The following is a 15,157-nucleotide window of genomic DNA, read 5'->3' on the forward strand; positions in this document are numbered from 1 at the left end:
TCAATGTGATTCCTATCAAATTACCAATGACAGTTTTCACAGAACTAGAAAAAAACTTCACAATTCATATGGAAATACAAAAGACACCAAATAGCCAAAGCAGTCTTGAGAAAGAAGAATGGAACTAAAGGAATCAACCTTCCTTACTTCAGATTATACTACAAAGCTACAGTCATCAAGACAATATGGAACTGGGGAAAAAAAAAAAAAAACAAAAACAAAAACAGAAATATATGCTTATGGAACAAGTTAGAAAGCCCAGAGACAAACCCATGTACTTATGGGTACCTTATTTTTGAAAAAGCAAGCAAGAATATACAATGGGGCAAAGACAGCCTCTTCAGTAAATGGTGCTGGGAAAACTGGACAGCTACAGGTAAAAGAATGAAATTAGAACAATTCCTAATGGCATACACAAAGATAAACTCAAAATGGATTAAATACCTAAATGTAAAACCAGAAACTGTAAAACTCTTAGAGGAAAACATAAGCAGAACACAAAATGACATAAATCAAAGCAAGATCCTCTATGACCCACTTCCTAGAATAATGGAAATAAAAACAAAAGTAAACAAGTGGGACCTGATTAAACTTAAAAGATTTTGCACAGGAAAGGAAACTATAAGCAAGGTGAAAAGACAACCCTTAGAATGGGAGAAAATAATAGCTAATGAAACAACTGTTAATAATTTCTAAAATATACAAGCCTCTCATACAACTCAATACCATAAAAACAGAAAACCCAATTAAAAAGTGGGGAAAAGACCCAAACAGACATTTCTCCAAATAAGACATACATATGGCTAACAAACACATGAAAAGATGCTCAATATCACTCATTATTAGAGAAATGCAAATCAAAACCACAAAGAGATATCACCTCACGCTGGTCAGAATGGCCATCATCAAAAAGTCTACAAAGAAAAAAATGCTGGAGGGGGTGTGGAGAATAGGGAACTCTTTTGCACTGTTTGTGGAATGTAAATTGATATATTCCCTATGGAAGACGGTATGGAGATTCCTTAAAAAACTAGGAATAAAACCACCATATGCCCCAGCAATCCACCTCCTTGGCATATACTCCAAGGAAACCAAAATTGAAAGAGACACATGTATCCCATTGTTCATTGCAGCACTATTTACAATAGCTAGAACATGGAAGCAACCCAGATGTCCATCGATAGATGAAAGTATAAAGAAAATGTGGTACATATACACAATGGAATATTACTCAGGCATTTAAAAAGGAATCCATGTGAGTCAGTTCTAATGAGGTGGTGATCCTAGAGCCTATTATACAGAGTGAAGTAAATCAGAAAGTAAGATAAATATCATATACTATTGCATATATAAGGAACCTAGAAGAACGGTACCAAAAATTTTATTTGCAGGGCAGCAGTGGAGACACAGACATAGAGAACAGACTTATAGATGCAGGTAACAGGGAGGAGAGGGTGAGCCGTATGGAGAGAGTAATATGGAAACTTACATTATCATATGTAAAATTGATAGCCAATGGAATTTGCTGTATGTCTCAGGAACTCTGTATCAGCCTAGAGGGGTGGGATGGGGAAGGACACGAGAAGGAGGCTCAAGAGGGAGGGGATGTATGTATACCTATGGCTGATTCATGTTGAGGTTTGACAGAAAATAACAAAATTTTGTAAAGCAATCATCTTTCAATTAAAAATAAATTTAAAAAAAGAAGCAACAGTTAGAACCAGATCTGGAACAACAGACTAAATCCAAATTAGGAAAGGAGTGTGCCAAGGTTGTGTATTGTCTCCTTGCTTATTTAACTTATACACAAGATACATCATCCTTGAAATGCTGGGCTGGATGAAGCACAACCTGCAATCAACATTGCCAGGAGAAATATAAATAAACTCAGATATGCAGATAACACCACCCTACCAGCAGATAGCAAAGAGGAACTAAAGAGCCTCTTGATAAAGGTGGAAGAGGAGAGTGAAAAATCTGGCTCAGCACTCAATATTAAAAAATCTAAGATCATGGCATCTGGTCCCATCACTTCATGGCAAATAGATGAGGAAACAGTGGAAACAGAGACAGACTTTATTTTCTTGAGCTCCAAAATCACTGTGGACAGTGACAGCAGCCATTAAATTAAATGACACTTGCTCCTTGCAAGAAAAGCTATGACAAACCTAGACAGCATATTAAAAAGTAGAGACATCATTTTGCTGACAAAGATCTGTATAGTCAGAGCAATGGTTTTTCCAGTAGTCATTGTTGACTTAAAAAATATGTACAACCTGTGAGTTGTGAGTTAAGTTTTATTTGGGGCAAAATGAGGACTGCAGCCTGGGAGGCAGCATCTCAGATAGCTCTGAGAGACTGCTCCAAAGCAGCAGTTTCTCAATATAAGCAGTCAATATATAAGGTTTTGGTGAAGTGGGGGTTCAATACTATGAAGCACTTATTTTACAAAAGGTTTTTTGTTAGTCATGAGAATCTGATTTCACTATGAAGGGATTTAGTGCTTCTCTAGATATGAGGAGATGTAAGGATTGAGATCATAAAATCTATGCCTAAAAACATCCAACTATCTAAAGACCTGTCCCACCATATTACCTGAAGCACAGAGTGTCTCACTCCACCATTTAGTCCTAGATCAGGGTTGTTGAAGGTCAACAGCTATAGCAGCATGGGGTTCAATCTCCATAGAGGCAGATAGCAAACACCTTTGTTGTTCAGTTGTTGGCAATGCTCTTGGTAAGTGGCAATTTGTAGTTGACATCATGTATGGATGTGAGACTTGGGCCATAAAAAAGGCTGAAGATCAAATAATTGATGCTTTTGAATTGTGCTGGAGAAGACTCTTGAGTGTCCCTTGGAGACTGGAGATCAAACCAGTCAATCCTCAAGGAATTCAACCCTGAACATTCATAGGAAGGACTGATGCTCAAGTTGAAGCTACAAGACTTTGGCCACCTGATGTGAAGGGGCACCTCATTTGGAAACAACCCTGATGCTGGGAAAGATTGAGGGCAGGAGGAGAAGGGGGTGACAGAGGACGAGATGGTTGAATGGCAATACTGATTCAATGAGCATGAGTTTGAGCAAACTCCGGGAGGTAGTGAAGGGCAGAGGAGTCCTCTGGTGTGCTGCAGTCCCTGGGGTCACAAAGACTTGGACATGACTGAGTGACTGAACAACAACTGCAAATATTTATGGCTAGTCTGCTGAAGTCCAAATTTTCTTTAGACTATCACCAGTTTCTAATTAAGCACAGGTTTAGAGTGCTTCTCTATGCTATTTAACTTTTTAAAAAGTGATCTAGTAAGATTCGTTTATTGAATCAACTTTTGTGTTTAATTTTATTATAAGAAAGTAGATAATTATTTTGCTCTAAAGGCTTCATATCAGTGGTTACTGATTTTTACCTTATTTTATCTTTGCTAGAGCTCTTTGATCATTCCAAGAATTTAAAATTTGAAGGGAAAATGTTAAAAGCCTTTAAATTTAAAAATGTATTCTCCTGATCTTCAAGTTGTAGTCAATTTTATAGGGCCTAAGTCCTGTATTTCAAAGCACTCTGCAATGGGTTTGAAATGCTTCCAGCTCTTAATATCTCTTTTGGTTCTCTGCTTCCTTAAATACATCCCAATCTTTCTGGACATCTCCAATACCAATGAACTTTTCTAAATTGATATAGGTCAGTGAAAGGACATATGTGTAAGGGAAAAATAATATTTGCTTATGGAGATCTAAGTTTTTAGAAGAACAAATATTAAAATTTGAGTTAGTAGACCTGCTTTCTAGTCCTTGGCCAGAATTTTACTCTATTTTGCAAGTCACTTTCCCCTTCAGGGACATAGTTTCTCTATAAATAAAATGATTTACTGAACTAGAACATGTCTAAAGTCTCTTCCATTTCCATTAGATAAATTTTTATGACTGACAGTAAGAGATACAATTCTCCCCATTGGCCTAAGTGAGTGATGTCAAAGAACCTGCACATGCTAATTGTTTCATTACGTTACAAGGCTCTTGTAGCAAAATATCATGGAAAACCACTTGTCTAAGTACTCTTGTCTAAGTACTCTTCTGATTATAAACTTTAGATTCTGCACAAGGCCTTTTATAGTACTTGGTTGATGTATCTCATCACCCATACAGTGACATTTCAAAAAATGTAACCAGGAGTTATTCTCATTAGAATTACTTGGGATGAATGTTGTACAGTTCCATTCCAACCTGCTGTAAATAATGATATCCTGAGTGGATGAGGACTGGAAATTTGTAGCTTATCAAGGTCTTCAGCTGATTCTAATGTTCACTAAGGTTTGAGAATTGTGGAATGCAAGGTTAGAGTCAGTCAAGAATATGTCAGATACAGGGAGAAGTAGAATAATTGTGCTTTGAAAAAAGTACTTGCTGAGGTGGGAATAGCGTGGGTGAGGAGGTAGCACACTTAGCATAATAAAAACAAATACCTGCCTATAGAACATCAAAAGTAGCTGAAGAACATAGTAGACTTGAAACTAAGCACAAGATTACATGAGAATTAATCTTCAGGGGGGGAAAGTGAAATGTAAATATTTGACATTTAAAAAAAATCACTCAAGTTAAAGATATTGTACGTGTAGAGAGTAAAGTTAGTAACATCTTTAAGCTGTCCTGATTTTATTAAGAGGACCACTCACTACTTTTCCGCAGAGACCAGGAGTGTGACACTGGAATTGAAATTTTCCCTTTGGAAGGTGGAATTTCTCTGAATGGTTTTAAAAAAAAATCATCAAGAGCTTCTCTGTACCTGAAATGCCAAGGCTGGCAGGAGAAATAGTGGAAAGAAAGCTAGAGGAAAAGGAAAATGTGAGAAAGAATATGGAAAATAACAGATGAGTCAGGGAAAGGAACTAATCAAAGAGAGTTTATAGAAATAAAAACAGAAGGTAAGGAATGTAAAATAGAGACTGGTATTGAATAAAGCTTGAAAGGTGAAAGAAGAAAACTAGGTAAATGGCTTCAGAGGAGAACTCTAACTTGACACATGAAAGGAAACACAGTTTGATTCTGTATCTAATATGGAATAGGGTCCTCTGAAGGTCTTTGTGCTCATACAAATGACTTTTTTCTTGAATTTGAAAGCTGCTTTCAGGGTTGTTCCTGCCTTAAAATATCTTTAAGAACTGGTCTTTTAAAAAAGAAAAACATTCAAATCCCTTTGCACATGATTGGTTATCTATTACTTTGCCAAAAAGACAAATTCTTAACCATGGGTAACAGTGTTAGCCTTAGGTATAGTGATAGGCTCTACTTTGTGATTCAAGGTTAAAGGGTTCCCACTCAGAACCTTATTCTTAACTAGTCTGGCCTGAAATTCCCAGGGAAGGGTCATTCCAGTTCATTAGCTTCGTCTCAATATTCTCTGTTAAAATGCAAGCATCATTCCTGGGAGAGGTAACATATTAACCAGTTCACACCATTAACATTTATTAGTTTTCTCATATTAGCTTTAACGTCTTTCTTTGGAACAAGGCCTGGAGGAAATGGGATAAATCCCCATAAGTTTAGAATTTGTTGGTGGGGGGAGTGGAGAAAGTGGTCACAAGGGCATTATGGTATTAGAAAAAAACTGTAAGAACAGAGTTTTTATAATATTCCATTTAAAGTTGACCTGAGAATGGTTAGTGAAGGCCAGGAGAAATTGAAGGGAAAGGTATGAAATGGAGTCCTCAGAAATCATTATTCATGGACTGGATATATAAGGTGGAGGAAAAGTGTTGGGGAAAGGTATAGACACAAGAAGATATTTGGGGATGGGAAGACGGGGTGAAGGGAGAAAAAGCTCTGAAGACCATACTCTTGGTAACACCTCTCTGAAGCTCAGTTTTCTCATTTGTTAAGATAAGGGGAATGGACTAGATAATATCAAAACTCCTTCAGAGGATAAGATTCTTGGATTTTTACTTCACAGTGTGATCCAGGGCCTTCAGTTCCTGGTAAAGTTGAGTTCCTAGTGTACATACTGTTAACAAGCACTCTGATTGGATGTGTGAAACAAATGAAAGATTTGAATAATAGCTTGCTGGCTGGTCTGTCTGTTGGTAAAAATCCAACTTATTAAGGATTGAAGTGCATTCTTATAGGGTTAAATGCCTATACATAGGTTTTAATAACTAGAAAGAAGGTATAATGGGTTTCTGCAGTTTCAACTTTCTTTCAGAGAATGGCATTGCTGAGAAGTAATGTCTCTCCCTGGGGAGACAGTCAAGAAAAGAAAAGATTAACAAATTTTCAGTCTGTTGATAATTTTCCAAGATATACTGAACCTAAAAGAAATGCCTTGGCCATTATATGAAAATGGTATCATAGGATAGATAATCTCATTTTCAATAAGCTATATGCACATATGGTGGTTTAGTCACTAAGTCCTGTCAGACTTTTGCGATCCCATGGACTGTAGCACGCCAGTCTCCTCTGTCCATGGGGTTTCCCAGGCAAGAATACTGGAGTGGGTTCCCATGTCCTTCCCCAGGGAATCTTCTTGACCCAAGGATCAAACCTAGGTCTCTTGTACTCAGGCAGATCTCCTTCATTGCAGGCAGATTTCTTACTGACTGAGTCACCAGAGAAGCCATATACATACTTATAAAAGTGTAGTAAAACCCTCCCAGCCCTCCTAGTAACTTAGCAGAAAGAAAAGATGTGCTTTAAACATTTATTGATACCTAAATATAATGCCCTTCACTGAGTTCATGAGAAGTAAGTAGAAGTTCAGTAACCTTCAATCCTCTGGCAAGGAGGGCCAAGACCTATTGCCCTCAGAGATGAATTGGAAGGTTACCAGAGTTCATTAAGCCCAGTTCTCTCATTTTAAAGTTGACAAGGTGACTTGGCCAGGATACCATAGTGATATGGAGACAAAAGCTAGTGATACGGAGGCAAAACAAGTCTCCTGAGTGCCTACAGAGGCAGTGTGCCATCATAATAGAGTACTGACTTTAGAAAGGCAACCATGGGTTCAAACACCAAAAGTATTACTTCCTAACTATGTGACCTCAAATTAGTTACCGAATCTTTCTCTGTTTATTTTGAATTACAAAATAATTGTTTTAAAAGTTGTGCTGGTTTCTGCCATACAAAAATGTGAATCAGCCACAAGTATACATATATTCCCCTCCTTCTTGCCTGAAGAATTATGGATGGATGTTCATAACATTGTACAGGAGGCAGTGGTCAAAGCCATCCCCAAGAAAAATAAATGGAGAAAGGCAAAAAGGTTGACTGAGGAGGCCTTACAAATAGCCGAGAAAAGAAGAAAAGTAAAAGGCCGAGGAGAAAAGGAAAGATATATCCATCTGACTGCAGAGTTCCCCAAAAAAGGAGAGATAAGAAGGCCTTCTTAACTGAACAATGCAAATAAATACAGGAAAACAATAAAAAGGCAAAGACTGGAGATCTATTCAAGAAATGAGAGATACCAAGGGAACATTTTATGCAAAGATGGACACAATAAAGGACAGAAATGGTATGGACCTAACAGAAGCAGAAGATATTAAGAAGAGGTGGCAAGAATACACAGAAGAACTATACAAAAAAAGTCTTAAAAACCTGGATAAACACTGTGGTGTGGTAACTGACCTAGAGCCAGACATTCTGGAGTTTGAAGTCAAGTGGGCCTCAGGAAGCATTAATACTACAAACAAAGTTAATGGAAGTGATGGAATTCCAGCTGAGCTATTTTAAATCCTAAAAGATGATGTTGTAAAAGTGCTGTACTCAATATGATAGCAAATTTGCAATACTCAGCTGTGGCCACAGGACTGGAAAAGTCAGTTTTCATTCCAATCACAAAGAAAGTCAAAGCCTAAGAATACCCAAACTACCACACAACTGCACTCATTTCACATGCTAGCAAGGTAATGCTCAAAATCCTACAAGCTAGGTTTCGACAGCATGTGGATCAAGAACTTACAGATATACAAACTGGATTTAGAAAAGGCAGAGGAACCAGAGATCAAATTGCGAACATTCGTTGGATGATAGAAAAAGCAAGGGAATTTCAGGAAAACATCTACTTCTGCTTCATTGACTACACTAAGGCCTTTGACTGTGTGGATTAAAACAAACTGTGGAAAATTCTGAAAGTGATAGAAATACCAGACCATTTTACCTGCTTCCTGAGAAACCTGTAAACAGGTCAAGAAGAAACAGTTAGAACCAGACATGGAACAACGGATTGGATCCAAATTGAGAAAGGAGTATGTCAAGGCTGTATATTGTCACTCTGCTTGTTTAACTTACATGCAGAGTACACCATGCTTGAAATGCTGTGCTGGATGAAGCACAAGCTGGAATCAAGGTTGCTGGGAAAAATATCAAAACCTCAGATATGCAGATGACATCAGCCTATTGGCAGAAATCCTGGAGGAACTGAAGAGCCTCTTGATGAAGGTGAAAGAGGAGAGTGAAAAAGGTAGCTTAAAATTCAACATTCAAAATGCTAAGATCCTGGCATCTGGTCCCATCACTTCATGGCAAACAGATGGGGAAGCAGTGGAAACAGTGACAGACTTTATTTTCTTGGGCTTCAAAATCACTGAGGACAGTGACTGCAGCCATGAAATTAAAAGACGCTTGCTTCTTGGAAGAAAAGCTATGACAAATCAAACAGCATATTAAAAAGTAGAGACATCACTTTGCTGACAAAGGTCCATATAGACAGAGCAGTGGTTTTTCCAGTAGTCATGTTTGGATGTGAGAATTGAACCATAAAGAAGGGTGAGCACAAAAGAATAGATGCTTTTGGATTGTGCTGGAGAAAACTCTTGAGAGTCCTTTGGTCTGCAAGGAGATCAAACCAGTCAAGCCTCAAAGAAATCAACCTTGAATATTCATTGGAAGAACTAATGCTCAACTAAAGTTTCAATACTTGGGCCAAAGAGCTGCCTCATTGGAAAAGACCCTGATGCTGGGAAAGACTGAAGGCAGGAAGAGAACGGGCGACAGAGGATGAGATGGTTGGATGTCATCACTGACTCGATTGACATAAGTTTGAGTAAGCTCTGGGAGTTGGTGATGGACAGAGAAGCCTGACATGCTGCAGCCCATGGGGTCACAAAGAGTTGGACATGACTGAGCAACTGAACTGAATTGAACTACTTCTTTTGCATAAAATTTATGACTCCTAGTTAGGTTATTAGTATTACTTTTTTTTTTTTTTCATTTTTAGAGATTTCTATGTGCTGAGTCACTTCAGTCATGTAAGACTCTTTGGGACCCTATGGGCTGTAGCTCAACAAGCTCCTCTATCCATGGGATTCTTCAGGCAAATACATTGTAGTGGTTTGACAGGCCCTCTTCCAGAGGATCTTCTGGACCCAGGGATGGAACCTGCATCTCTTATGTCTCCTGCATTGGCAGGTAGATTCTTTACCATTAGCACCACCTGGTAAGGTATCTGTGATTCCCATTTAAAAAAATGGATTTTCCAAATGATACCACTCAGGCATCTGCCTACTGATATGTCTTATCCAGTGATTTCATATGGGTTGAATACAGAAGAGGAATAGCCCTGAATATAGCATTTCCTCACTTGATATGTGTGCCAGAAGTCAGCCAATTTGAACTCAAGGGATCAAAATGTGAAGATTCTCTTGCCAACTCCCCTAATGTGACCTGGGGCATTTTGAGAAGCATTTGTACATTAAGATCCAAGGCGGCTTGCATTCAACCATTTCATTTGTTTTTAAGTGACTTATCTTGAAATGGAGCTCTGAACAGAAAAAAAAAATATATATCAATGATACTCACACTCACTGCCCCTCCATTATGATGTGTGAGTCATTGACCTCATACTGCTATTTCCCTAGGCACCTCAAGTCTGTCTGTTCTTTTTTTTTTTTTTTCTCATTGCTTTAGTCATTACAACAAGGTGTGATTTCCCCTGAAAGTTGGAAATTGCAATTCCTGCTATAACTGACACATTTGTCAGATGGATTCGGGTCTTGCACTGTCTTGATTCAGGTCAGAAAAACAATAAACTAAGCCAGTGGAATCAATATAGCAACAAATAAGCTTTGAGACTATGAAGAAGTGTCAATATTTGTTAACATGTCTCCACTCTTCAAAAATGAGTTTTATTTACATGTGACCTGTGGACACAGAATGGTACCTGCCGTTTCAGTAAACAAAGAATATTGTGACCATAAAGCCATCAGCCACAGCAGCCACCCCTTGCAATGCAGCCTGAGAGGAATACAGGATGAAGAAAAGTAGGATACTGGTCCTAAATAGTTAAGATGCATGTCAAAGGAATAAGTTCAATGAACCCAGATCGTTACATCTTCCCATGTATAGAAAAACAGTAAAATCATTAACTTAAGAGGTCTGTTTTTTGTGATTAGCAGTAATCTTTTGATGTTCGACTACATGTTTTTTTTCTGCAAGATGAAACATATATATGCATGTATACACACACACACACACACACACACATCTTGACTTCTCCATTACCTCTTATTTTTTTTTAATTACAAAACTATAAAGCTTTTCTTTTTTTTTTTTTAAGTTGGAGTGTAATTGCTTTACAATGTTGTATTAGTTTCTGCCGTATACCTACATGAATCAGCTGTATGTCTACATATATCCCCTTCCTGTTGAGCCTCCCTCCCATGGCTCCCATCTTACCCCTCTAGGTCATCACAGAGCACTGAGCTCAGCTCCTTGTGCTATATAGCTTCTACTAGCTATCTATTTTTCACAGGTAAGTGCATATACGTCAGTGATATTCTCTCAATTCATTCCACTCTCTCATTCTTGTCAATGATATTCTCTCAATTCATTCCACTCTCTCATTCTTGCCCTGTGTCCATGAAACTGTTGCCTACATCTACATCTCTTTCATGTGCTGCAACTAGGTTCACCAGTACCATTTTTCTAGATTCCATATATATGCATTAATATATGATGCTTGTTTTTAACTTTTTGACTAACTTCATCCTGTATGACTGAATCTAGGTTCATACATATCACAACAAATGACCCAATTTTTTCCCTTTTTATGACTGAGTAATATTCTATTGTATATACATATCATATTTCTTTTTTGATTCATCTGTCATCGAACATTTAAGTTGCTTCCATGTTCTGATTGTTGTAAATAATGTTGCAATAAACATTGGGGTACAAGTGTCTTTTTGAGTTATGATTTTCTCAAGGTATATGCCCAGTAGTGGGATTGCTGGGTCACTTGGTAGTTCTAGTTTTAGTTTTTTAAGGAAGCTCCATACTGTTCCCCATAGTGATTGTTTCAATTTACATTCACACCAATTAGGAAATAGGGTTCCCTTTTCTCCATACCCTCTCTAGCATTTAACGTTCGTAGATTTTTTGATGATGGCCATTCTGACCAGTGTGAGGTGATACCTTATAGATTTGATTTGCATTTCTCTAATAATGAGTGATATTGAGCATCATTTCATGTGTTTTTTGGCCATTGGTATGTCTTCTTTGGAGAAATATTGGTTTAGGTCTTCTGCCCATCTTTTGATTGAATTGCTTTTTATATTGAGCTGCATGAACATGAGCTGCTTGTATTTTTGTAGATTGATCCTTTGTCAGTTATTTCATTTGCAAATATTTTCTCCCATTATGAGAGTTATCTTTTCATCTTGTTTATGTTTTCTTTTGCAGTGCAAAAGCTTTTAAAATTAGGTCTCATTTCTTTTTTGTTTTGTTTTGTTTTTATTTTCATTACTCTTGGAGGTGGGTCACAAAAGATCTTGCTATGATTTATGTCAAAGAGTGCTCTGCCTATGAGTTTTGTAGTGTCTGGACTTACATATAGGTCTTTAATTCACTTTGAGTTTACTTTTCTGCATGGTGTTAGGAAGTGTTCTACTTTCATTCTTTAACATGCAGCTTTCCAGTTTTCCCAGCACCACTTATTGAAGAGGCTTTCTTTTCTCCATTGTATATTCTTGCATCATTTGTTAAAAATAAGGTGAGCAGAGGTGCATGGGATTATCTGTGGGCTTTCTATCCTGTTTCATTGATCTGTATTTCTGTTTTTTCTGCCAGTACCATACTGTCTCAATTAATGTAGCCCTATAGCTGTGAAAAGAAGAGAAGCGAAAAGCCAAGGAGAAAAGGAAAGTTATAAGCATCTGAATGCAGAGTTCCAAAGAAGAGCAAGAAGAGATAAGAAAGCCTTCTTCAGCGATCAATGCAAAGAAATAGAGGAAAACAATAGAATGGGAAAGACTAGAGATCTTTTCAAGAAAATTAGAGATACCAAGGGAACACTTCATGCAAAGATGGGCTCGATAAAGGACAGAAATGGTATGGACCTAACAGAAGCAGAAAGTATTAAGAAGAGGTGGCAAGAATACACAGAAGAATGGTACAAAAAAGAGCTTCACGACCCAGATAATCACGATGGTGTGATCACTCACCTAGAGCCAGACATCCTGCAATGTGAAGTCAAGTGGGCCTTAAAAAGCATCACTATGAACAAAGCTATTGGAGGTGATGGAAATCCAGTTGATCTATTCCAAATCCTGAAAGATGATGCTGTGAAAGTGCTGCACTCAATATGCCAGCAAATTTGGAAAACTCAGCAGTGGCCACAGGACTGGAAAAGGTCAGTTTTCATTCCAATCCCAAAGAAAGGCAATGCCAAAGAATGCTCAAGCTATCATACAATTGCACTCATCTCACACGCTAGTAAAGTAATGCTCAAAATTCTCCAATCCAGGCTTCAGCAATACATGAACCATGAACTTCCAGATGTTCAAGCTGGATTTAGAAAAGACAGAGGAACCAGAGATCAAATTGCCAACATCCACTAGATCATCAAAAAAGCAAGAGAGTTCCAAAAAAACATCTATTTCTGCTTTATTGACTATGCCAAAGCCTTTGACTGTGTGGGTCACAATAAATGGTGGAAAATTCTGAAAGAGATGGGAATACCAGACCACCTGACCTGCCTCTTGAGAAATCTGTATGCAGGTCAGGAAGCAACAGTTAGAACTGGACATTGAACAACAGAATGGTTCCAAATAGGAAAAGAAGTACGTCAAGGCTGTATATTGTCACCCTGTTTATTTAACTTATATGCAGAGTACATCATGAGAAATGCTGGGCTGGAAGAAGCACAAGCTAGCATCAAGACTGCCGGGAAAAATATCAATAACCTCAGATATGCAGATGACACCACCCTTATGGCAGAAAGTGAAGAGGAACTAAAAAGCCTCTTAATGAAAGTGAAAGTGGAGAGTGAAAAAGTTGACTTAAAGCTCAACATTCAGAAAACCAAGATCATGGCATCAAGTCCCATCACTTCATGGGAAAAAGATGGGAAACAGTGGAAACAGTGTCAGACTTTATTTTTCTGGGCTCTAAAATCACTGCAGATGGTGATTGCAGGCATGAAATTGAAAGATGCTTACTCCTTGGAAGGAAAGTTATGACCAACCTAGATAGCATATTCAAAAGCATAGACATTACTTTGCTAACAAAGGTCCGTCTAGTCAAGGCTATGGTTTCTCCTGTGGTCATGTATGGATGTGAGAGTTGGACTGTGAAGAAAGCTGAGTGCCAAAGAATTGATGCCTTTGAACTGTGGTGTTGGAGAAGACTCTTGAGGGTCCCTTGGACGGCAAGGAGATCCAACCGGTCCATTCTGAAGGAGATCAGCCCTGGGATTTCTTTGGAAGCAATGATGCTAAAGCTGAAACTCCAGTACTTTGGCCACCTCATGCCAAAACCCTTTAATGTTTTATTGGATTCTGTTTGCTAGTATTTTGTTGAAGATTTTTGCATATTTTCATAAATGATATTGACCTGCAATTTTCCTTTTTTGTTGGGAGCCACATTAGGCATTACTGACAAAATGGAGGCACAGCCCCTAACCCCCTCTCCTCACCCCGCAGGCAAGGTCCTGGGATGAAAGAGATAGGTTTTGTGATTCTGACTTGTTCTTTCCTTTCTTCAGTTGATTTGGCTGGAAAGAATGTTAAGGTGCTTATTATTCTTGAGAGAAGCATGAGAAATCACAAAGCCTTTTGCAGTTGTGCCCAGAAAATAATCTATAAAATAACCTTTGACATTTGTTCAAGGATCTTTACAAAGAATGTCCCAGGATGAGCACGTAGGCTGAAGCTTAAAGCCATGGGAAGGATTGTTATCTGAGACCTGTTTGTGAGGGAAATATTTATGGCCAAAGAAGTTTGCTGAGTTTAGGAATAATTAAGAATAGCTAGAAGACTTTTTAGGAGATAGTGATCTTAAGATGCTAGGGGCAAACAGGATTTAGAAAGATAATAAATAAACTGAGGAATGTAGCATGAGTTACAATGTAATCACAAGTTAAGTATAGGACACATAAGAAAAAGTAGATAATAGATAGTAAAGCCGATTCTAAGAGAATCACTGAAGCAGTTACTCTGTTTGAAGGAAAACAATGATTTCTGGAGACAACAAATCTGGGAGGGGAAAACTAAAAATGTCAAACCTCTGACCTAATGCTTTTGTCAAAGTATAAAAGAGAACCTGAAACTTGAAATAAACATGTAGTTCCGTACTATGAGTCAGAGGCTACATCATCATCTGCCAACACCCCTCACCCCTTCAGGCTGATTCCCTGGCTGCCCGAGCTGGACTCTGGCACTTTTTTTTTGAAAATTTTTGTCTGCTTTTTGTATCAGACAAATCCGCTTTTTGTATCAGGCCTTGTAGATTGTGTTTTGGAAGGTTTTCTCCCAATTCAGTTTTTGGAAAGAGTTTGAGAAGGCTAAGTGTTATCTCTTCTGTGACTGTTTAAAGCATTCGCCTGTGAAGCTATCTGGCCCTGGGCTTTTTGTTGTTGGAGGTTTTCTAATCACAGTTTCAATGTCAGTGCTTATGATTGGTCTGTTCATATTTTCTGTTTCTTCCTTGTTCAGTCTTGAAAGGTTGTATCAATACTTTTCTCAGAATTTGTCCATTTCTTCCAGGTTGTGCATTTTATTGGCATATATTTGCTTGCAGTAGTGTTTTATGATCCTTTATATTCCTGTGGTATACACTGTAACTTCTGTTTTTCCATTTCTAATTTTGTTGATATGAATTCTACCCCCTTTTTTTGTGATGAGTCATGCTAATGGTTTATCTATTTTATCTTCTCAAAGAACCAGCTTTTAGTTTT

Source organism: Bubalus bubalis, chromosome X (genome assembly GCF_019923935.1).
Source record: "Bubalus bubalis isolate 160015118507 breed Murrah chromosome X, NDDB_SH_1, whole genome shotgun sequence".
Taxonomy (NCBI): Eukaryota; Metazoa; Chordata; class Mammalia; order Artiodactyla; family Bovidae; genus Bubalus; species Bubalus bubalis.